Below are 26683 nucleotides of genomic sequence, written 5' to 3' on the forward strand. Positions count from 1 at the left end.
AAACAGGATATGCAGTCTTCAGAATTTCTACAGTCTTGCTGTGGTCTGCCTTCCCAAACCCCTGAAATGAAGCAGTCCTTGGGTATTTTAAAACTAAAGTACAATTAAACAGTGTGCTACATATCACAATAATAATTAAACACTAAAACGAGAACTCTTAACTACAACTACATCATAAGTAAACAATGTGCTTGTACGTACACTAAAACTGCATCTAATACAGAGCACATGAAACCGTAAAGCAATCTGAAATTTTCTACACCACACATCACAACACAAAAGCAGCAGAAAAAGGGAGTGTGTAAAGACCATCAGAACAGATGTGCAAGATGCAGCATCAGAATTAATTTTTCTATTGATGGGTCTGGCATTGTACACAACACTGAAACACAAGCAGCAGTAACCGTGCAAAAAAAATTAAACACGTACCCACAATCTGCAACTGTATTAACTGTGTTAAATGAAACAGGTAGGTCACAAAATGTGTGAAAAACAGTCTGAAAAGTATAAAATAGGTGCGAGGGGTAAAGAGGAATCATTTGGTCTGCTCCAAGTGCAAGGAATTGTTGATTTGAGTAATTATGACAACTGTCCTGGCAACTGGAAAAAGTCTTGTAAAAACACCAGGCTCACCACAATTCATGTGCTGCCGTAACTATACTCAATCAAAAGATACAGAAGCTGGTAATAATAATAATAATAATAATAATAATAATAATAATGTCATAAAATTATGGGACAGAAGATCCTCTCTCTCTCTCTCTCTCTCTCTCTCTCTCTCTCTCTCTCGCTACATATACAACTCTCTCTCGCTAAATATACAAGTGGAAGCAAGGATTGTGGCCTCAAAAGTAATCTGAAAGGTGTAAGAAAAAATCCTGAATCAGATTGAACAGCACAGTTGGTATCAGCTTTGTCCACGGAAGTCAAGGTTTCAGGATGTAGTCCTGGCCCAGCACATAGTTTTAATTTGTCAGGAAAATTCATAATCATGGCTGCTACCCAGAACAACAGTAGCCATTTCAACCATAACACTTGTCCACAACACCACACCCAAATTATTGTACACGGTTGTAAGAAGCATGATGATGATTTACAGGTATTAACATCTGGTGACATTTACTTCTGACCATCTAACAAGGTATTCTATAATTTGTGCCATGTAACCAAAGCAGAAATTGCTTTCCCATGGAGGAGCTTGGCGTATAACATTCTTAAAAGCTTTAAAAATACTTGAATTATAGGGCACGCAACGTATGAACAGAAACTTCACTGTTCTTAAAATATTTTTTGTTAACTGTGGTCTGCAGCTTATACGAATTGTAGAAATGACATCATGTAACACTTTAAGCTGTTGATAATTTTTTTTTACGATGCAACCAGTTTTGGTCAAGACCATTTTCGAGCACCTGTTGTTCCCACAGCATAGAAACAGGAAAAATTCAGGCAAAAAGGATATTTCAAAATTGTAGTAACAATACATACAATGCTTGTGGATATTTAATTTATATTTCTGACATTGTATTCTTTTGATATATATAGTTTTTGCTGGTAATCAAATTCTGTAAGTGTTGCTTGTATTGTTACTATAATTTTCAAACATTCTTTTCATCCCAAATTTTCCCGTATCCGTGCTGTATATACAACAGGTGCCTGAAAATGGTCTTCAACTGAAACCATTATGGTCTTCAACTGAAACCAGTCACACAGTAAAAAATTAAGTTGAATAACAGCTCAAGATGACACATACTGTCATTTCTACAACTCACTGCTTTTGGTACTACCTGTGAGTAGCTGTACACTTTGATGACCTTGGCACTGGGGTCGTGCTGTATTCTGCCACCACCAGTGCACTCTGTATCAACGCCGAGGCCATTCACCCTGTCCATCGTCTCATCGTAGACGTCCGAATGGAAGCCAACTCACTTGTATCCTCGCACCTAGTAACAGGAACCATAGTCAAACTTTGAACAAAATGTATCAAGAGTACTAAGCAAGAAGAAAACACAAAAGTAGCAACGTGAGTGGAAATTGTGGCATCAAAAATAATCTGAAAACATAACTTAAAGGAGCTGTTGTTATATCCACTATCTATAGGAAACACACACAGGAGCTTCTGTTTCTTTCCCCCCCCCCCCCCCCCCCCCATACCTACTGCAAATGCAAATGAAAGCTTTTGTATATTCGGACATGTGTTCTCTCGGAAAACACTGAACATAACGTAAATCATCTAGCTGACAAGGTAGTTGGCAACATCAGCACATGGCTTTTGGAGAACGGATTAATACTTCACTGCCAACAACTGAACTCTTGTAAAATAGAAATAGTCTTGTCCTGAGCTGGTCGAACAGACATTTTAAATTCTTAAGACTGAAGATAGATGAAAAGCTCTCTCAGAAGTATCATGTTCAACACCTTAAGCAGAAAATGAACACTTCTGTCTTCACTATACACTATGTCTTGGACACAAACACAAAAGCTTGTTTACTTTTGCTCTGTTATCTCATATGGTGTTATAGTTTGGGCCAATTCTGTGCACTTGGCAAGAATATTCTCATCCCTGAAAAATGCAGTCAGCAAGCTCTGCAGTGCCAGCTTGTGAACATTCAGGGTTGCCGCAAGTTCCCCCAAGTGACGTTCCCCGATTTCCAGCAAGTTTTAGCATTTTTCCCTGACAAATTTCGAGATCTCAACGGCAAGTAAAGACAAGTTCACAAAAAAAAAAAAAAAAAAAAAAAAAAAATGTAAGGACTTCTGTATTTCTTCCCCTCATGAGCAAAAATCTTAAGTACTAATTTCAGCATCTTTTGTAATGAACAGTTTTTAGATGGAGAAAGAAAGACAATGGTATATAATATTCCATTAAGACCACTGATGTTATTTTATTTCAATAAAACTAAACATATTTGGTGACACAAATACGCATTTCCTTGGAGTCACAAGACAGATTTAAAATACCTACACTGATTTCAGAAATAACCTCAGAAAAAAGTAGGCCTATTGAAAGAAGTATATAAGGCAGGCCAAAATATACAGGTACATAGCATACAAACCGCCTGTGACTGCCACAAGTTGTTCTTCCTATCGCTCATACTTTCTAATATACAGGGTGTACATTACATCTGGGAACACTTTCAATTATTTATTGCACAAGAACCAAACATAGCACAGATATCACACATATGTCATTTTGAAGAGAAACCCTGAAAGTTCTTTTTCATGTATACCACCACAGCATACTTTGGTGATTTGCCAATAGCACCAGTCATAAATATGGCAAGTTCAGGTGCGGAGCGAACTTTCTGTGTGTTGGAGTTCAACAAAAAAAGTGTGTGCTACAGCTGTTCAATGGATGTTTAGAACAAAGTACGGTAAGAAACCACCAACAAGGAAGGCACAACAAATTTATTATGATGGGTTGCTTGTGCCCAGCACAGAGAAGCAGACATCCCAGTGTGAGTGAAGTGAATTTGGATTGCATACGAGAGACATTCATAAGGAGTCCAAAGAAATTGGTGCGTCGTGCATCCCATGAACTCGAAATGGCTCCACTGACTGTGGCAAGTCATGCGACAGAAGTTGTCTATGAAACCATTCAAATTGGAGCTAGGGTAGAAGGTCAATAACAACGACAAAGACAAGTGTTTTGAGTTTTGTTCACAGTTGCAACAATTGAATAAGGACGGGGATGGAATTTTGATCGCTTAAGTTTTAGCAATGAAGCCACTTTTGACACTAATGGGAAAGTGTACAGGCATAATTGTCGAATCTGGGGTACAAAGCATCCACACGAATGCATTGAATTTGGGTGTGATTCGCTAAATGTAAATGTTTTTTTGTGCTTTGTCGTGTCGAAAACTGTACGGGCCATTCTTCTTCGCCAAGAGCATTGTCACTGGATATTCCTACTCGGATATGTTGCAGCAATGGCTGATGCCTCAGATGCAATTGGGCTCTCCGTTCATCTTTTAGCAGGATGGGGCTCCACCCCATTTTCATCGTGAAGTTTGTGGGTACCTGAATACGGAGCTGCCGCATCGATGAACTGGCCGTGCTACAGAAGGGAACAGCTGTTTCATGAAATGGCCTCCCTGATCACCAGATCTCACTCCGTGTGACTTCCTTTCTGTGGGGACACATTAAAGATCCGGTGTATGTATGGTCTCTACCACGTGATGTAGCGGAGCTCCAGGAGAGAATACGAGAAACAAATATCACAATTGACGATGCCATGCTGGGACAGGTATGACACGAATTCGATTACTGTATTGATGTCTGCCGGGTCACTCATGTTTCGTGTACTGAATGTTCGTAAAAAAAAAAAAAAAGATATGTACATCCTGTATAAATTATTTTTTAAGCCCCAAAATGTACTAGAATAAATAAAATGTTTATAAAACAATGTACCGCACAATGTACTTGCAGTGAGAAAGTCGTAATTCCTGAACTCCATCGCCCGTGGCCTCTGGCCTGCCGAGGAGCACCACAGTCCTGAGTCCTCGGATAAATCACGAAAACCCACTGCATTATACCACACACAAACAGAGCCGGCCTGGGAGCAGATCGGCGAGACTAGATCCGATGGGCAGGGCTTGCACATTATTGGGAAACGATGGGCTTCAAATCGGCAGCCCCCATCCGTTAGAGAGACCCACAGAAACAGCCTGTGGTTTTGGCCCATCATGGAAGTCCATTCATGTGGCCAGCTTTACACAAGTCACTGACATTATGTTGACGAAATGAGATGGTGGTGATAAATCCATCAATTTGTGCAAATACTCTGAGAATTAATGCTAATGAAGATAGGTAGCAACTCACCGTAAAGATGATTGCTGAACCATGGACAGACACGTAGGAAAGACAATCACACTCTCACAACTAAATTTTCGGCCATAGCCTTTCTTAGAAAATAAAACACACACACACACACACACACACACACACACACACACACACACACACCACATTCACACAATCACCACACAATCACTCAGACACAACTCGTGCACATATGACCGTTGTCTCCAGCCACTGGGTCAACAATCTCCAAGAATCATATCAAAACAAACCACCCCTCACGCCTCCCATCGGCAGCTACTAGGCTAGTGGCAAGAAGTGGTGGCAGCACTGACTGCAAGCTGAGGGGAGTGGTAGGAAGTGGAGAAGCAGTAAGAATGAGGGAGTAGGGAAGCGGTGCATGTATTAAGCTGCATCCAGCCAGCGACGATGCAGGAAATCCCAGTAAACAAACGGTTTCATCTACTGAGACAAAAAACAAGATTTCTCCAGGTTTTTTTTCCAAATTTCCCAGCAGGGCAGAAAAAAAGAGTGATACACGTAAGTATTCAAATCCACACACAAAGGTTACCTTGTGGTATGCTACAATTCTGCACAAGAGACCCTCACAATACATGAGAACTTCTCTATGCAACATGTAATTTATCCTAATTTCTCTTAATTTCATATTTTATTAATTCTGTAATTTTTTGTTTATAAATTTTATATTCAGCTTTCTGTAAACTAGGTACCACCTCATCCCACGAGCTTTGGCTCAAAGTCTCAAGATACGCGATAAAAAAAATAAATGTCAATCCCAAAACCTCACACGCCAATATAATGATCTGCATGCAATCATTCTGTTGATAATGGCACATTAAATTTGGAAAAAAAAACTGATGCCCTTGATAATTCAAAGCTGTCATTTAAAGTCACAATTGTATGTATTATAGAACACTGTACAGGAAAAATGGAGTTGTAAATGTAGCTGTGTTTTAGTGAAAACGACGTTTTTTCAAATGATGGAGAACCAATGGAATACTTGTTGGTAACATCTGCTCTATACCATAAACCAGCACAGTACGGCACTTTATGAAGTTTAGTCAAAGGCCTGTTTTGCGAGATAATTTCTTTCTGGAAGTTGAATGCATTGCTTCCGTCACCAAAGCAGGCGTAAAAAAAAAAAAAAAAAAATTTGCATTCAGCCCCCTCACATCATTACATCATCAGTGCAAACCAGACGATATTTCTCGTGTAAATCTACACGGCTATCTGGCAGTTCACACTTAAGGATACAGGGCATTTTTCCAGCTCAATATTATATTTCTTTCAGGCACTGTTTATAATGTATATGTTTTAAGATTTTTTGTTGATATCAGGTAATAGAGCACACTTTCTAAACAAATTAGAAGTATTTTGAATATTTTTGAACCTGCTTAGAGTTATTTAAAAAAAGTAACAAGGAAATTCTTCCTCAAACTGAGGTACCATTTAATCCAATGTTATACATTTGAAGGAGACCAAATTTTTACCAGACATGCATGACATGGCTGAGATACTAGACCTATTTAATTCCACCTATTACGTATATTACAAGGATAAAAAAGTACCACATCTTACATTTTAATATTTATAATTTTTTCCAAATAAAAATGTTATTTTTTCTATGATTTAGCTGATTCTGCAATAAAGCTTAGGTCTACTACATAAGTATGGACTACCAAAAGTTACAGAAAAAATTAGAGCAATGCTTTATAAACTTTAGGAAATATTTTTACCTGAATTCTGAAGAAAACAACTAGCGGGAAATTGCGAATGAACATATGAGTCCAATTAAACTGTGCCTCAGAACATTCCTGAAGCATAGTCTACATCCTGCAGCCTTTCTTCATCTTCAAGCTTCCTCTTGGCATTCCTTTTAGCACTTCTTGCTTCTTTGGTAACTTGAAGAGCGAATCTTTCAGCTTCATGCACCCATTGTCTGTCACACAGAAGAAATTGATCTTTCATATTAGAGCCACATTTTATGCCTAAATTTCTCAGGACTTCCTACCTTCCTACCACTCCGTCATTGAAACATAGCACACGATCTAGTACACCAACTTTTAACGTATTTAGTCCTACAAAAACATTCTTGAGTAATCTTTCCCGTATGGAATGGTTGAAACTTTCATTTGTTTTCTGAGTGCCCCCATGAAGACATTTACCGTATTTACTCGAATCTGAGCCGCACTTCTTTTCCGGTTTTTGTAATCCAAAAAACAGCCTGCGGCTTAGAATCGAGTGCAAAGTAAGCGGAAGTTCTGGAAAATGTTGGTAGGTGCCGCCACAACTAACTTCTGCTGTCGAATATATGTAGCGCTACACAGGCATGCTTTGCAGGCACAAAGATAAATACTGGCGCCAAACCCTCTGCATGAGTGCATTTAAAAAAAAAAAAACAAAAAAAAGGGGGGGGGGGGGGGTGGCAGACAAGTTTTTCCTCCGTCTCGAGTTTCGACCACTGCATTTTCATACATTATCCAACGAAGTAAATACAAATTCCGTATTGTGCACCTTTGAATGTAGCAGCATTTCAATGCACTACGAAAATCCGACTGGCAAGACTGTTTGGAATGTTTGTCAATATGGCCAACTTTACGTTCTGAATTTTTTCCTAACTGTGAGAAGAGATGGTTCCTTATAGGAACTTTTATGAATTGTGAATAGCATGCAGTATTCTCTTCACATAAGAATAATTAGAATATAAACATTTTGCCATGTATTCTTTCGTGTTTGCTGCTAACTCATTTAAATCCTGTCTGCCTAATAAACTACGAAACTAGAGTGAGACAACAGCAAACGCGGAAAAATATAGATATCATCCCATGTTTATATTTGTATTACTCTTATGCCTAATAGTGATACAGTCAGAAATGAAGCACGGCAATTGACTAGATTTTTAAATCTAAGATGACTAATTTCAGTGCAGAATGTAATGTACTAAAGAGGTGCCTGCAAAGATTTTCAAACGGAGAAAAATTTTCGCTAAACTCCCGTTCAGAATATCTTCTATCATACGCTGTCTATTATTTGGTTCTTGTTGATCATTCTCAAAGAAAGCAGGAGTGTAGGTAACAGCAAATAGCAGTCTCTTGCCATTGTTTCGCTAACGAAGTACGCGAAAGAGGAAGGGTACCCGTATAATACGGACGGAGCGCCTGACGCATAGCAATGGCTACCTGGTAAAGCTTAACTACTGAGCTTACGACTCGAACCAAACTACTGTAGCTGTATCGTCATTCATTTGACCTAAATTGTGTCTCATATTACAATGGACCAAGTTTGTTTCGATTTGGAGGTGCGGCCTAAAACTTTTCTCTCCCCTTGAATTTCAAGTCTCAAATTTCAGGTGCGGCTTAGATTCGGGAAAATTTTTTTTCCTGGATTTCGAGTCTCATTTTTCAGGTGCGTCTTGATTCGAGTAAATGTGGTACTAAGCAAAACAGGGTCCACTCAGATCTCTAAAAATTGGTTTTATTTCATTCTTAACAGGCTCAAGAAGATAATGCTTATGATATTTTGATAGTATATTTGACCACTTTCCTTTGCTTTTTGGTAGCCACACCTAAGAATCTGCTCCTTTAGGGCAAAGTCCATGAACAGTGTGGTCATCTGTGGACAACTTATGAAAGTAGGTGGCCCATACAGCTTTCCTCATTGCTGTATCATCATTCAGAGGTGCATTTTGTCTAATGGCCAGTCCTTAATACCTCTGAAGGAGGTCTGTTTCAGTTTCTGTCAATCTGTCTCAGCCAGACAGAGATTTTCAATCAGATAGCAATTTTCCTTTCATTTCTCTTCTTAGCTTCCTCAATCTAGCACCCATCCTCTTTTGCACATGTCCACAACACTCCAGTTTTGTTACGAAGCTATCACCATAAACATTGAACTCATTAATTTTATTGAAAGCTTTAGAGTACCCATCACCTAGGTACTTTGTATATCTAACGTTATAAACGGGCACTGACCTCTGAAATAATTTTAGAGCTCCATCACACTCCATACCTCTACTGTAACCATCATAATTATTATAACACTGATGTTCAATATGTCCTTCAGTGTTACTATGTCAGATGTGGCAATAATTAGATAAGCACTCAACATCATCAACTTTTCCATTCTCCACAGAAGTAGCACTTAAAACACCATTCAAGGAACGATGTCCTCGATGTTGCCATGTCCCATCAAGTGCAACAGCAATGTCCCTTGTTTCACTAATATTAACAGTTTTTTCTACTGCACATTTCATAGATGCTTTAGACACAACCGTCAAGGCACCTAAAAGTATTCTTATGTACTTGCTGAACCTACTGGGAGGAGGAAGGTCAATCAAATGACAAAACGTTTGTGCAGCCTTTTCTTCCTTTTTCTATTGCACGCATTGCGTACACTAACCTCAAATTCACATCATATGAATTATGCACAATGTTCAAAGTCATTTTCGAGGTAGATTTATTGCAGGATCTACACAGACCAACTAATTTTGACGCTAAACCCTTCCTGCTACTTTGTTGTTCAGTTATTTCCAGACAGCCTACACCATCACATTGTTTACATTTTTCCACTTCCTTTATCAAAGAAGATAAGATACCCACACCAACAACAACAAATCCACTACAAACAGCGTCATTTTTAACACAAAAATTTGAATCACCAGGAGGCGTGCCATGTGCGAATTTCTTCACTGAAGAACTGACACGTAGGTTACTTTCAACAGTGTGGCTTGTTTTGTTTGTGAACTGGTTACCACAGAATTTCCTTTTATTGAATTTCTTGATGTGTGGCACACTAAAAAATATGTATTTTCACAAATATATGTAGCGCTTGGGAAACAAACGTTTATTAACATGTGAACAAACTGCTTCAGAACACAAAAGTAAATACTTGCAAAGATAATCATTTACAGACGCTAGAAACCTGCACTGTTACCAACATATACAATGTATCATACATATAATCGCTGGAAACAGAAAGAAAGTGCACGGTTCTTTTCAAAATAATACTGGTTTCTGTAACAGAAATAAAGGGGGCATGGCAGTATACAAGGTGCGAATGTAAAGTAATGACACTGATGTGAAAAAAAATGTTGCTTACAGTTTTAGTCAATTTTCGTGTTGTCTCCTTCAAAGTTCCCTTCTGATTGCACACACTTTTTTTAGCACTTCTGCCATTGATGGTAACATTTCTGGAACTCATCTTCTGTAATATCCTCCAAGACCTTCGTCACAGCTTTTGGGACATCTTGCGTTGTTTGAAAATGGTGTCCTTGACCGCCATTTTGATTCTTGGACAGAGAAAAAAGTTGCACAGAGCAATATTTGGTGAATAAGGTGGCTCTGGCAGTACCGAAATTTGTTTTGAGGTAAAAAATTACTGTACTGACAGAGCAGTATGGGATGGTGCATTATCGTGATGCAGAATCCAATTATCAGCAATGTTATTATTAGACAAACCGTTCCTCGATTGATGTGCAGTTCTCCTGCAATCATTTTCATGGATAACCTTCTATCAGATTTTATGAGTTCATGCACCCTGGCCAAGTTGACATCCGTCCGTGAGGTTGACAGTCGTCCACTGCAGTCTTCATCTTCAACATTTGTTCTGCCTTCACTACACATTTTATGCCAATCAAAAACTTGAGCTTTTGACATAACCTCCTCTCCAAAAGCCTTCTTAAGCTTACCGTAAAAGTTGTCATCGCGTTTTCACTCAATTTAACGCAAAAAGAAATGGCATACTGTTGCGCAATATTATGCAGTTCCATTTCCGTGATGAGAGACACTAACACGTGTTAACTTATTACAGCACAACTAATGACTGAGCAGTTGCTTCAACATGCCGCTTGAACTAGAAGCGGCTTATAGACCAAGGTCACAGATATTGTGTCTACACAAGCCTGCAGGGGTGCCACATCTTGCAAAGAAAATCAGTCTCATTACTTTATTGTCGCACCTCGTACATGACCGTAACTTTAAAATTTGGTATGTATAGGTCATTTTTCATTTCAAACCCTACAGTGTATATATCAATGTAATCATAAAAGACTATAGAATTTAATAAAGTCATTTAAAAAATTTTGATTTTTCCACCATTTATAAGTATCCTGTATCCTTAAGTGTTCGGCAGAGGATGCATCGAAAAGCCTTCAGACTATTTCTGTAACATTCCACTCTTCAACAGCTTCTGTGGGAGCTCTGATTTCTCTTACTTTATCACGATAATAATTTCTCCTTATGTAGGTGGGTGCCAACAAAATATTTTGCCATTCAGAGGAAATTTCCTGAAAACATCTCATCATAACAAAAAACACCTTTGTTTTAATGACTGTCACCCCAACTTGTATATCATGTCAGGGTATATGCGGACAAGGAAAAAAAATTCCCGGATTTCTCAGTCAAAAATACACTTTCCCCCAAGTGAAAACATACTTTTTCCCTGTTAACTGACGGTATATTTTCTCTTGGAACTGTATACCTTATAAGTCCTTTGATTATGGTTTTATACACGGGCGTAGAATTTCCTGGCGCTTTAGGAAGAAAAAAAAACACGCATTTTGGAAAGATCTTTGATGTGCAGCAACATGTATGCTGCATATTTTTGTATTAGGAAAGTATAAACTCGAATTCCACCAAACACCGCATGTTACTTTCCAAAGCATTGAAATTGAGATTGGGATGCGCTTTTGTAAGTTAGTCATAGCTCATTTCATGCAATTTCGCCAGCCGATCACAGCAGGTATTCAGAGCTTAGGACACGTGATGTAGTCAACCAACAGCAACATCACTGTTAAGTAGCGCGAACACACAAACAGAAAAAGTTAATGGCTCAAATTAATGTAAATAGTGTTGCTAAACGAAACGCAAAGCCTTCACATATAATATTGGTCTATCAGATTAATACGCTGCAAGAGAAGCTAAGCTTTCTCATAAAATGTTGGTCTTTCATGCGCGTATTACAATTTAAGATGTATCACACAAAGGTGCCAGTAAAATTTTTAATAACGACATAAATGTCTGATCTTCCAGGCTCAAAATTCATCTAAATGGCTCATCATCAAAGAGTTGATTTTTAAATGAGAGTCAAACACTTTGTGATTTAAGAAATTCATCGTACATTATCTCACATAGTTCTGGTGTAACTGCTAGAATGGTACTTTGATGGTAACGATTTTCAACCCACCATTCGAAATATTTTCCCACGACCTGTTAGAAATAGGTTCGTTTCTGCAGTTGCCAGAGAGCGCCAGATGACAGGCGTCACCGCGCAAGCGCAGCTACGATGTCGTAGGGAGCCTGCATGTTCGTACGTGTGAAACATTAAAAGATCTTACATTATGTAAGAAACAAGACATCAGAGGATACTCCAAGAGAATCGGAATTTCGTGACCCATACTAAAATGTTCACATTTAAAGTGCAAATTTGTATGTCCAGAATCCCACGACCTGTTATTAAGCTTTTCTATGTGGTTTTTGGGATGTAAATTTTCTTGGAGTACCAGTACTGTCCTGTCTCATGTTTGGTTCTTTATTATGGCGTAATGCCAAATGTGCTAGAAGTTGAAAATGTGCACTTGAAATGCAGCAAACACAGTGTGTGGAATTAAACACTTTGTCTCAAATATATTGTCTGCCTTAGTGGAAAAGATTAATGAAAGAAAATTTCTTTGCCAAACCAACAAAAATAACTTCATTGTTCTAAAAGGCAATTAACGCTTGACTGTCAGAAAGATGGAAATAAAATAAAATCTGCAACTAATAACACAGTTTAGCCTTCCATTATTATGTGAATGTATTTTAATTCACTTGATAGCTCCCGGCCACAGAAATCTGTTTTGCCTTCATTTGATGTGGGAGCAGTAAATGGAGAGGAAACAGCAAAAACACTAAATGTAAAAATGGGTCACGTGTAGACTACCCACTTCCCAACTGTAATTCAGACTGTTCTGCGCATCAGTCCCGGATCTAGGGGGAAAAAGGGATGGGTATACACTCGCACACACACACATATCCATCCACACATATACAGACACAAGCAGACATATTTAAAGACCATTTTTTTTTGCGGGGGTGTTGTGAGGGTGACATGGTATTAGAAGATGGAAAGTGTAACATGAGGTTGAAATGAAAATGAAAGATAAAAATATATGGGGAGAGATAAAGGTGAACTAGAAAGCAACTGGAAATCTGGTATGAAAAAAGGCGAAAAAGTGTTGGTTAAGTTGATCCTGTGGTGAACTTGGGTTGGTAGACAGCGATGTGCATAAAGGTTAGGTGGTTGTGTTGCCGCTAAAACACGTTAAAGGACGGAGAAATTCGGGAAAATTTCGAAAAAACGTGTAAATGTATTAAAAGGAGTGGTGTTGTGGTGAGAGATTACGAAAATGGGGTTAACAATTGTCTGACGAAGAAATAATGACGTTAAAACCTGTGGGGAGCGGCTAAAAATGATCAGTGATGTGCAAAAACGGAAGTGGAAATAAAGTGAAAGTTCTTAGAACTAGCCGAAATGGTTGTTTAATACGTGAAAGCAGCTGTTATTGAACTAGAAACGGTGGATTTTATAGCAGCGGTAGTGTTGAAAGCGGAAAATAAAATTTTTTTGGTTATGTTTTGGAAGTGGGTTACATATTATTGAGTATATATGGGCGGGATAAAATTTTATAGTAGATTACGGTAAAAAGGGGAAGGTGAATACAAAGTGAGACTACTGGTAAAAACAGAAAGAGAAAATAAAGGAAAATAAGACGACAGGAAAGATTTCGAAATGAAACAGCGACAATAACAAACGTAATTGTTGGGTTCAAATTAATGATATGGTTATAATAGAGGGAAACATTCCACGTAGGAAAAATATATCTAAAAACAAAGATGATGTGACTTACCAAATGAAAGTGCTGGCAGGTCGACAGACACACAAACAAACACAAACATACACACAAAATTCAAGCTTACCCAACAAACTGTTGCCTCATCAGGAAAGAGGGAAGGAGAGGGAAAGACGAAAGGATGTGGGTTTTAAGGGAGAGGGTAAGGAGTCATTCCAATCCCAGGAGCGGAAAGACTTACCTTAGGGGGAAAAAAGGACGGGTATACACTCGCGCACACACACATATCCATCCACACATATACAGACACAAGCAGACATATTTAAAGACCATTTTTTTTTGTGGGTGTGTTGTGAGGGTGACATGGTATTAGAAGGTGGAAAGTGTAACATGAGGTTGAAATGAAAATGAAAGATAAAAATATATGGGGAGAGATAAATGTGAACTAGAAAGCAACTGGAGATCTGGTATGAAAAAAGGCGAAAAACTGTTGGTTAAGTTGATCCTGTGGTGAACTTGGGTTGGTAGACAGCAATGTGCATCAAGGTTAGGTGGTTGTGTTGCCGCTAAAACACGTTAAAGGACGGAGAAATTCGGGAAAATTTCGAAAAAACGTGTAATATGTCTGCTTGTGTCTGTATATGTGTGGATGGATATGTGTGGATGGATGTGTGTGGATGGATGTGTGTGGATGGATATGTGTGTGTGTGCGAGCGAGTGTATACCCGTCCTTTTTTCCCCCTAAGGTAAGTCTTGCCGCTCCCGGGATTGGAATGACTCCTTACCCTCTCCCTTAAAACCCACATCCTTTCGTCTTTCCCTCTTTCCTGATGAAGCAACAGTTTGTTGCGAAAGCTTGAATTTTGTGTGTATGTTTGTCTGTCTGTCGACCTGCCAGCACTTTCATTTAGTAAGTCACATCATCTTTGTTTTTATATATATACAAAAATATGTTCATTTTGTAGTGCACGTCTTTCTGAAGGGTCTGATGCATGCAACATGTGTGTTTGAGGAAATGTAAGACATGTCATAAGTGTGCCAAAGTGCAGTGTCTCGTCTCCTCACACAGCATTCTCCTATCGCACGTCACTGTACTTCGCTCTGTGGAATTGAAATGTGTATATTTTGTAATGGATGCCATCAAACAATATTCAGGACAGTGGAAATTAAAATGTCCTGTGGTGCCTCTCCTGTTTACAGTTGGCCGGTTTGACATTCTGTCCCTCTTTTTTTTAAAAAAAGAACTCTTCAGAAAATGTGCACTCTTTGTTCCCTATTAGCTAACAACTTGCTGCTTTGTGTGACATAAAATTAAATATAGGATATATAAACCCAGTAAAGACATGAGACAAGCAAGACAATACATGTTTCTTCAATCCTTAGCTCCTAGAATTTTTTACCCTCTAATCTTGGTACAGCTTTACATGGAGTGCTTTCCTTCTGTGAAAGAATCTATTACCTCATCAAAGTTCGTCAAACATTTTGCTACACAAAAAGTCGAAACGTCGTTGTCTAATACTGAAAAAGCTGTTAATACAAATAGGACCCAAGACTGGTGTTGTTTCCCGATCTGATTACACCTATTTTGTCACTGTCTGCTAGATAAAACAAAATAGGCCTTTCTAACACTACAACAATTGTAATACACACAAAATAAATGAGACTGTTTTGGCACAAACGGTCTGTTTTGTAAGGACAGAAAATAATTCACAAAGTACCAATATCAAATGCCTATTAGGCCCACTACAAGCAAAAAGCTTTACGTTAGGAAATAGTTTCACACTTCATTCATACACTCCAGTTCCTCAAGCACGAGATCGAAAAGTAGTAGTATGAAATTTTTATACGAACTTGGAATCGTCATATTGTTCCACAATTTGTGTGATGCCCCCATTTCTTCTCCTTCATCATTCTAACAAACAGTCTTGTTATCGCTAATTCTGTAACTATTCCTGCCAATGCCAAAGCTTATTTGCAGATTAACTTCATTAACTCTACCAGAATCACCGGTTTAGCTATCCCGTGATTATTCTCCGGTTAGGCGTTGTTACATGGTCGTACAACACATTTTCCGTGCTTCTTCCAGAACAGAACTTAAAGTAGCTGCTAGCTGGGGACTGTACAACGCGCCCTTACTAGTATAGCGATCTGCCCAAAAATTTTTTGTCAAAATTTCATTTTCTTGTATACACCGCGAAGGTAATACGTAATCATTCTTACGTGTTATTCGTTTATTTCCACTCCTGTAGTCTGAATCTATGGATTCCGCTAGTAATTACAACAACGCTCATCATTCGCAAACACAATCAACCACACAATCAGACAGCGGTTGGTATTCATCCGTTCAGCCTTACTTCGCTCAGCTCTGTCAGATTCCACTGACAGAGGAAACATGTACACTACGCACGCATTCACAAATCAACTTACGATTCATTCAAAATCAACTTAGAATGTGTTAAAAATGTTCAAAAACCGACAGGGATGAGTTTCAAAGTAATATGAATAATCGATAAACTAACGAACTAACGTGCGCTGGATGCGAGTCGCTTTGTGAAACAAGGTTTCCTCCCCCGCCCCCCCCCTCAAGAATATGAATTTGCCCCCCCCCCCCCAGATTTGGACCTCCTGCGCATGTATAAATCTGGCAGCTTGGGCGCTCCAGTAAAATTTTTCCCGGTAGCATCTAGCTGCTTGCTGCGACTGCTTACACAGCCAACAATTTCTGTAGCCAGAAGCGGGAGAAGGTACTACTCAACTGTGCATGCGCATGATCGAGCTCGTAACTGCTAAAATGAATTTAATGTAAACAGTTGTGACGTCACGCTCAGCGGAGGCAATTTGCTGTTACGAAGCATTGCACAGTCTTCCTAAAGCCTTTGACACATTTTACTGTTGGCGGACACTTGTATGAGCACTGTTTTGTTGCTGTATATGGTGCATTTCCCTTGAAATTTAAGTTTTATTTTCGTTTTTTCTCTTGTTCATGTTTTATTGCTGCAGTATTGAGACACAGTAATATCCTTTGTTAGAGTATCGGTTCTTACCAATCAAAATTACAAAAATTTAACTGAAAACAAAACAATGAAAAATTTCCCGGGTTTTTCCCCGGATCTTCCGGGTCGTATACACCCTGCATGTCCATGGCGCACTCCCCCTTCTTAGCTATAAAACAACATACGTTGCTCTTCTTTGAATGCTTTTTTATGTCCTCTGTCAACACTATCTGGCAAAGATACCATAGCACACAGGGCCATAACTGTAGTTCAACAGTGTTTCAATGAAATTCTTTTGTGCGTTTTTCAGTTGTATCGCCATCCACCATCTCACTTCCAATTTAACAGTAAACACTGAAACACTATGTTATGCAGATAACAACCAACCTTAGGCTACAATTCCCCATTGCAAGTCACCGACATCAGAAGAAAAATTCAACTGAGAAAATTGAAAAATGATGCTAACGACTGTCTCTCAAATAATAATGTATCACAAAGTTGACCAAATATTAGTTTACCAGTTACTGACCACTAATTTGCTCGGTTCTTTGCCATCAGGACCCTCTGGACCAAAGATACGTATTAGAACATACTTAAATGTTCCTTCTGGGTCGATATCCACATCAGGAACAGCGGCAAGCTTCTCTGCTGCTGTCATTAGTGTCCTGTTAAACAGATGTTAAAATTATTCCAGAAATATTTATATACAACAGGTGAGAGAAGAATAGTGCTGCAGTCACAATGTAAACAATACAATTCTGCATCTAGGATTTATACTGGAAACAATGTTTCCTTCAGAGAAATAATGATCTAATATTTGGATTTTTAAACGTGTGCCTATTAAGTAAATACAAGCATTCTGTGGAAGATCGTACACCATCCAAACCATAAAACTATCAATTAATTGTATCCAAAGGGAAACATACTTGAGAAAGCCATAAAATTACAAAGAGAGACAACTGCATTCTCGTAGAAAGAATTCGCTGGGTGAATTCCTTCATGTTTGGTGGACTCAAAAATATTTTTTAAAAACATTTATTGGTTATCGTTTAGAAAGAGCAGCCATTTTTGTTTCAGGCTTTCTTACACTTTTATAAGCGTCTGTGGTGTTTTAAATTATTCAGTAATGGATTGCCCCAGACCTTTCATATAAGAGGTATTTATTTCAGCAGACACTGGACTATAAATTAAAACCATGATCACCCTGCTGAATGTATTAGGGAATACACTTTTAATGTCTCAAAGTTGTTGGTTGTAAATTTAAAAAACCCATTTTTAATACTATCTTTCCAAAGAGTAGTTTCTTAGCCTTAATACATTTTGTGGTATTACAATACTCAGTACAGATACCTTTTTTTTTTTTAGAGAAACAATTATGACAAGCTTATACTTAGAAACACTTTAAAAACAAATCTTTTGAATTTTTTCATTCTTTGGTCTGCAAATCTTTGTTAATGGACCAGATATAAATCTGAAAATTACGCATTTAATAGACCTTTATGATATCAAACTTCTGTATAAATTTCAACCTTGAGATTCCATGGACAAAAAAATTTCAAATATGAGTCAAAAATATGTTTCTTACTGTTTGCAATATCTGGGCTGATGGAAACAGTGTATAAATTACATAATTTAAAAATATCTAGGATAACTCTTTAAAAAATGAGACAATTCATTACATTATCCCGTTCTCAACTTGTTTGTTTTTGCTACGTTGTTTATTGAACAACAGAGGTATTTCTTCACTCATGTTGGGCACAGAGTTAAATGTTCGCCTAGTCACAGTCATAAATTCCAGGGGAGAAGACAACTCCTTTAATGCATTTTTAACGGGCCTCTCGTGTTGATCCTTTTCAAATTTTTTTAATGGGGTTCTTGGTGCTGGTAAAATGTAACATCCACATCTTGGTTTTGACGAGCAATGTTACCAACTTTGGCAATCCACCACTGTTCGTCATAGACACAAGCCACTATGTCCTTACTTTGAAGTGTCAGTGGTACAAGTTTTCCACAGTGATGACATTCACTATCAGAGGATGTCGATGTGAACTTACAGTTGAGCAAGTTGTATGACTGAGGTATAAAACAATGAAAAGATCGGGTGCCTTTAATCTTCTGACAAGTTTTGAATCTTTCCTCCAAGACATTGGCATAGAGTTCTCATATTTCCTCACATTTAATGAAACATACGTAATCCCTTTTACCTATTCTTTACAGAATTTGAACATTTCTTGACGTGTCCAGATTTGGTTCTCATAGGTCCGTTGCAAACTAGCTTTTGTGACAGCTCGCTTTGTTGTACCCTTTATGCCATCACACTCATTCTTCCCAGGACATGATGCAAAAAAGTGCTATTCTGCACCGAGCCAACAGTCTTTTTTTCTTTGAGAAAGGAGATATTAATATTTGTTTGCTTTTATATTGGCTTGCAGCACCATCAGAGAAGTTCATCAGTTTGTTTATGGAACTGTCGTGCTGTTTTACGTAGTTTGTTAACTGCAGGTGAAAAGCATGCACTGCTGTAGCTTTGTGCTCAAAGTAATCATTTGCAACACAAAAACTATGACTCTAGTCTATCTGGATCTTTATAACAGAACACAAATGGACAAACTGTGGTCTGTTTGTTTACCCAGTGGCGCCCTTGTATTTCACTTGAACAACAAAGGAATAGTTTTCAGAAAAGTCAGCAAGAACTATACATTCATCAACTGCCAAGGTTTGCTTTTGCCCTTCAGAAATTTATTCTGACTTTGGCAATTAAATGACACACTATTGAGTTTTCAAGGTTAGTAACCAACACTTAGAAAAACTATTCTCGTTATTTTGAGACTCCATTGTTCAACTGCACACTTCAAGGGCTCATTATTAACCAAGTGTGAGTGAACAGATGTTGGTGGAAGGGGGATGACAACACACAGATTTGTACAGGCTTGTCTACATCTACATGGGTACTCTGCAAATCACATTTAAGTGCCTAGCAGAGGGTTCATCGAACCACCTTCGCAGTTCTCTATTATTCCAATCTCGTATAGAGCGCAGAAAGAAGGAACACCTATATCTTTCCATTCGAGCTCTGATTTCCCTTATTCTATTGTGGTGATCGTTTCTCCCTATGTAGGTCAGTGTCAACAAAATATTTTCACATTCAGAGGAGAAAGTTGGTGATTGGAATTTTATGAGAAGATTCTGTTGCAACAAAAAATGCCTTCCTTTTAATGATGTCCAGCCCAAATCCATTATCATTTCTGTGACACTCTCTCTCATATTTCGCAATAATACAAAATGTGCTGCCCTTCTTTGAACTTTTTCAATGTACTTCTGTCAGTCCTATGTGGCAAGGATCCCACACCGCGCAACAGAATTCTAAAAGAGGACGGACAAGCGTAGTGTAGGCAATCTCCTTAGTACTGCCAATAAATTGCAGTCTTTGGTTAGCCTTCCCCACAATATTTTCTGTTTGTTACTTCCAATTTAAGTTTGATATCATGAAGATCCATTAAGTGTGTAATTTTCAGACTTTTATCTGCTCTCCTTACAAAGATATTGTAGGTCAAAGAACGAAAAAATTCAAAAAATCAATTTTTTAAAATAGTGTACATTTTGTGTAAGCTTCTCACTATAAGAAGTAGTTATACTGTATAGTGTAATAGGACAATAAATATTAAGGCTGAGAAATTACTCTTACTTTGGAAAAATACAATTAGGATTGATAAAAAATCTACTCACCAAGTGGCAGCAGAACTCGCACATAAAAGACGGAAGAGGGGTGAAGGAAGAGAACTGGAGAGGTCTAGGAAAATTGGTAGATATCGGGAAAGTCACCCAGAACAGCGGGTCAGAGGAGACTTACCGTAAGTAATGTCTTTCCTTCTCATCCCGTACGGTAAGTCTCCTCTGACCCACGGTTCTGGGTGACTTAACCAATATCTACCCCTTTTCCTAGACCTCTCCAGTCTTTCTCCTTCACTCGATTACTTCCCCTTCCACCCTTCTGCCTGAAGAAGGAGCCACTGGCTCCAAAAGCTTGCCAATTACAGCTGTCTTTTATGTATGTGTTCTGCCGCTGCTTGATGAGTAGAATTTTTATCTATCCAATTAAATAGTTTAAAGAATACGCTTTTTTAGCTTGCAATCAACAAGTTTGAGCCATTAAAAGTAGGGCCTATATTAAGGAATACATTCAGCATGGTTATCATGGTTTTTAATTTATAGTCCAGTTAATGATACTTCAACTCAGTACTGAATAATTTAAAAAAAAAAAAAAAAAAGAAAAGGAAAAAAAAAAAGAAAAACAGATGCCTGTAAAAGCAAAAAATAGCCACTGTTTCTAAATGTTGAGAATAAAATTTTTTTAAAAATGTCTTTAAACCCATTAAACATTCGGGAATTCATCCAGCAAATATCAATTTTTTTCTGAAATGACCGAGCGACTAGTTAGTTTTTTCCCTGGCCCACTAGTCCTAGCTTACATAACAGAAATTTTGATTTTTATCAATACCAACCGTCTGCTTTCACCTATCACATAATCAAAATGCTGGACATAAATCACTCATCAAAATCAGCCACACACTGCAACGACAATTTTATCTATTCTCATAACGAAACAATCATAGGCTCCCCAACTTGCATTTAAAAATAATGCAGAAGCAATATAAATATGGAAAAAAATGACATACTGTTTTAGAGATAAGGGATCTAAAATTCTTTTATATATTTTTTGACATAATCTCACAAGCATTTCACAACGCTGTATCCAATTTTGACAAGCCAGCTAGCGCCTTTAGGGTAAAGGCACATACTGGTTTCCATTCTGTTCTCAACAACATTGAACACAACAGAAACTAATCTCTGTCTACCATTAGCTTCAGCATATGCCTTTCGTCTGAAGACTACCACTGACTGGTTGAAACTAATTACGGCATTGTGAAACGACCCATGTGTTTGTGTGGAAGTTTTGTGCATGGATATCACACACACCACATCATCAGTAGCATGCTACCAGGCAAAGGCAGTGTCAGTAGATCCAATCAAACCTTCGGAACTCGGCATTAGGGAAGCATCCGATTTAATCCATCTGCTTTGACCCATGACGTCATCCATATGACAGAAACGCCTACGTCCAGAGTATACAAAATGTCGTCAATATTGTCACTATGTACACATGCCAACAAACCTGCAGGAAAACAGAAACAGTGAAAGTAATCTTACTTGAATGATAAAATGAAACTACAGAACAACTGCGGGAAATAGGGGGTCTAGGGCAAGGACAACCTAATTTTAACAATACAAAACATCACATCACAACTAAAAAAGTCTCAACCTACGACATAATGCTAAAGCCACAAAGCCAGCAGGAATCATACAGTTCACTCGACCTATATAGCTCAAACCAAGCCCACAATACCAAAAAACCAACATCTGCAATAACGAAAATGGCACTTACGCAGTTTAGGGGGTACATGCGCTGATCATGAGAAAAATACCTATTTTTGAAGCAAACATATTTCTGAAGACATAAGCATATATATGCGCGGAATACCAAAAAAGTACTTATTTTCATATGGAGGTGGGGGAAAAAAAAAGATTAATTAACTGTCTGCTTTCACCAGCTTATTCATGTTGCTATGCCAATATGCTGCAGACACTTTAATATATTTCTTCACAGAGTTCTTTAGCCATAGGTAATGCTTACAGTTTCATACATCCTAACGATGATAGCTATTGTTGGCTTTGCATATTGTTGCATATGGTATATGTCCCTGTTGCTCACAGTTATGCATCTTGATCAGTGCGCCCAACAATCTATATTTTTCTGTTGAGGCTGTCCGTTTTGAAGTATCGTATATTACTGCGTGTGCCAAAATGGCGAGAAATTTTCCAGAGTTGAGCGACTTTGTAATGGAAGATTTATACCATGTTATGGAGAACACCCGAAGCTCAATACAATGGGCTAGGCAACAAGATCTTATGAAGAACGATATGGTGTGTGAAAATGGGTATTGTGTTGGATACAAAGAGATGAAGCTGGAGAAAACTACAGGGAAAGATGGCGAAATTTGGAGCTGCTCCATTGGCAGGGACTGTAGAAAGAAATGTTCAATCAGGAAAATGTCATTTTTTGCTGGCAGTCATTTAGACATTTCTAAAATTTTGCAACTGTCTTACATGTGGGTTTTCGAACTCAATAGGCAAAAGTTTTTAATGAGGGAGCTCAAAATTGGCAGTGAGCACACTGTGGTCGATTGGTGCCAATTTTGTAGAGATATCTGCCATGAATATTTCTTAATTGAGCCAATAGTTTTGGGCGGCCCTGGCCATACTGTTGAAATAGACGAGAGCTGCTTCGTCAGCACCATCGAAGTCATAGGTGCGAGAGCAATGGGTCTTTGGTGGTTATGACGTTGAGACAAAGCAAAGCTTTATGGTTGCTGTGCCACAACGTGATGCTACCCATTTGCTGCCAATTTTGCAACAGTATGTTTTGCTACTGGAACCACAGCAGTTTCTGATTTGTGGCAACTTACAACACCATAGGTAACTTGGGCTACAATAATCTGGCTGTTAATCATTTGCTTTATTTTCTCGATCCCTTTACAAACGCAACCACAAATCACATGAAGTCAGTCTGGCAAAAAGCAAAAGAAAAAAAATCCTATAAGGGCTTTCAGAACTCACCGTGCTATGCTGAATAACTACCTGGCGGAATTTCTCTGGCGTCAATGTTTTGGGAAAATCCATTCCACAATTTTGTTATTAATTCCACCTTTCTTGAAGAGAGAGAGAGGAAAAAAAAATTAAATTCCGTGCATACATATGCAATATGTCATTTTTGATACAAAAAAAAAAATTTGAGACAGTTAACTGATTTTTTTTTTGCATCCAAATGAAAAATAAGTACTTTTTTGGTGAAGAGCGCGTCAGATATGACTGTAACACTCAAGTTTTGAAATAAAAAAATTTTTGGTATTCAGCGCATATATATGCTTATATCTTCAGAAACACGTGTTTCCTTCAAAAATAGGTACTTTTCTCGTGATCAGCCAATGTACTCCCTAGACTGCATAAGTGCCACGAAAAGCAGAATCAGATGTTTCCCTTGACCTATACAGCTGAAAGGAAGCCCAGATAGCAAGGAACCAATACAGCTGAAAGGAAGCCCAGATACCAAGGAACCAATAGCTACAACCCGAAGAGTGGAATCAGACATTTCCCTTGACCTATGTAGCTCAAATGCAGCTCTCAATACCTACCAGCAATAATAATAATAATAATAATAATAATAATAATAATGAAAACAATGTAAACTTCACACACCAACATAACTCAAAAAACACCACAAAAACCAAAACCTTCAACAACTCGAAAACGCAAAAACTTGTATATACACCAGATCAATTAAAACCAACCAAAGTACGATAAATGTAAAACAGACAGAACATCAGAATTACTACAGATTAAAACAAAAATAAAAGTTTATTACCAACAAAAGCATGCAACAAAATCACCTAGGTTGACCGCCGCTACCAGTCACACACACACACACACACACACACACACACACACACACACACACACACACACACAAAACTAATCAAACCTAACAAAATGCCACACACATAAATAACCATCACTGAAAAATGAAGATTTCCAAATCCACATTGCAGCACTGGCTACCCAGACTCAAATAAACCCATGTTATCATAGTGATAATGAACCCAATATCACATGTTAAACTCAACAAACACAAACCAATTCAAAAACATACACACAACACCATTATCTCATGGGTCAAAGGAGACAGGTGGAATAGAACACTTCCAATGGCCCCTTAACTTAGTTCCTACCTCACGCAGACAGACAGGATGTGAGGACAAGAATGAATAGTTCTGAAAAATAAGATTAGTGTTTCACTTTTAAAAGTGTTAATCAGCAGTAGGGCCTCCTGGGATCTTGCTTCCTTGACTATCAGTAGTGACCAGCCATACTGTTTCTTTATAAAACAATTCCTTAATAACTTCATTGTTTAATATTTGGATTCTTGCACTGATATCACCTCACGTGTAAGATTGTCCCCCTATTGTTATCTAGACAACAAACTTCAACTCTAAGACATGATATCACGGTACATAAAAAGATTTTTACATGTTAGTCTGAGAACGTGGACAGTGACTAAGAAGGCATACCCTAAAATTGCACTTACTTTAAGTTTTCAAAATGTCACAACCCCTTTCTTCTGTCATTTACCACTCTTTAACCTCTGGCAACAATCTGTTAATATAAAAACTGCACTGTTTTTAGAGTTCATGTTAAACCACAGACCTCTCTATAACTGACTGGTTGGAGAAAGGCAAGACAAAGAACTGGTTATGAACTGTTGTGTCCAAATCAATCTTTGAAATGCCAACAACAGGATTAGTTAAAAATGTGATACCAAGCTTATGAACGACAACACCCTTAACGTGGTGGAGATATAAGACACAGAACTGATCAACGTCTCACATAACTAAACACGAAAACATTAGCGAAATAAAATGCTAGAGACTAACAGGATCTCTCTGAGAAAAGGTAGTTTTGGGCCCATGATGCTCTTTCTATTAGTCCTTCAAATATATTAAAAACTTGAAAATACCAGACCACAATTCGAAAATGGAGCCTCACATAGGTACTTAAATGTATCTATGGAATGACCTACCTTAAATGTATCTGTGGAATGACCTACCAACCCAACCTATCCTAGATATATGTTTACACTAGTCTACAGATCAGCCTGTCAATGTAAATGAACACATATATACATCTTGTATGCCACAAGCATTCCCCCAGTCGAACACCATCTCCAGTAGGCCTAGACTTAAAGTACACCTAGCAAACAATACAGTCTAAGCTACCAGCCACAAAAAATAAACTTCATATTATGATCAAAACACACACTCAAAATATTTCACTGAAACAAACAAAATATCATAGATGCCATATGACATCACAGTTCATATAGGCTACCTATGGCTCATGTTGTTCACTGGACTCCAAACACGTTTATTTTTTCACACACAAGCATTTATTGCTTAGTCCAGTTTCTTGAATAAGTATCATGAGGCTATCATGGTTAAGTTTGTCAAATTAACTCCCAAAAACATCTTTTTGATTGCAATATTCTTGAATACTGGTTGTTTCTCAGATTCCACACCCCCTTCAGAATACCAGCTTGGTGCTTTCTGGGGTTTAGATATTAGCTACACAGTCATAGTTACGCTACAATTAAAACAAAACTTATTCACAATTCCAATTACAATACCTACACATTTCATGTACCGGTATTCGTAAATACAGATCTTTACATACTTGCTGTAGGTGAAATAATGCCAATGCGTCACAATTATTTCGATGTGAGCAATGAAACTTCACGTAAAACATGACTGCGATACAATGCATAATAAAATAAATATACCGAGGTCTAGAAATAAGCATGATTACACATAAAAGGGATGATTAATACAGTTCAATATTAAAAAATCTGTATTCAACAAAACCGTAGTCCTACAGAACTGGAGGGGTGCGACGGTAATGGTTTTATTTTATCAGTGAAATTACATACCAGTACTGGATGTTACTAATGCTCCAAAACATCAGACAGTATATATAATAATGGTATGAGACAACGAAGGGAGATTATTTTAGGACGTATTTTCATCAATTTTGATATGTTATGACTCGTAATAGCCCTGGAGACGTCTTTTATAACAATCGAATAATTTGTAGCAGTACACCGATAAAAATAACTGCTTGCAACTAGCAAGTAATCGCGCAACGCGCAACCAAACTTCGAACACACAAATAACTTCTTAACCCGATACGATTACATGACAATGGACACCATACGCATACTCAAAATAACAAACCTAGATAAACACAGCACTGGATTTCGTACGCCTCCAAACAAACTGCTTTTCAGAGATTGTATTTTAATAAATGAAGACATACCGGAGCAGTGGATTTTAATAATACCGACAACCAAAGACAACAAAGCAACGGAACTACGCACTAGAAC

At 38.0% G+C, this 26683-nt stretch overlaps 1 long non-coding RNA gene across 2 annotated transcripts; it reads right to left on the reverse strand.

The window, feature by feature from the left end:
- On the reverse strand, positions 1-26683 carry LOC124721918. Of its 2 annotated transcripts, none has more exons than XR_007006411.1 (4): positions 26535-26683; positions 17165-17300; positions 1785-1940; positions 1-61 (listed from the first exon to the last, which is right to left on the reverse strand). It is a non-coding gene; the product is annotated as an uncharacterized LOC124721918 (long non-coding RNA). The 2 variants fall into 2 exon arrangements; XR_007006412.1 differs by having other exon boundaries at positions 17154-17300.

Source organism: Schistocerca piceifrons, chromosome X (genome assembly GCF_021461385.2).
Source record: "Schistocerca piceifrons isolate TAMUIC-IGC-003096 chromosome X, iqSchPice1.1, whole genome shotgun sequence".
Classification (NCBI taxonomy): domain Eukaryota; kingdom Metazoa; phylum Arthropoda; class Insecta; order Orthoptera; family Acrididae; genus Schistocerca; species Schistocerca piceifrons.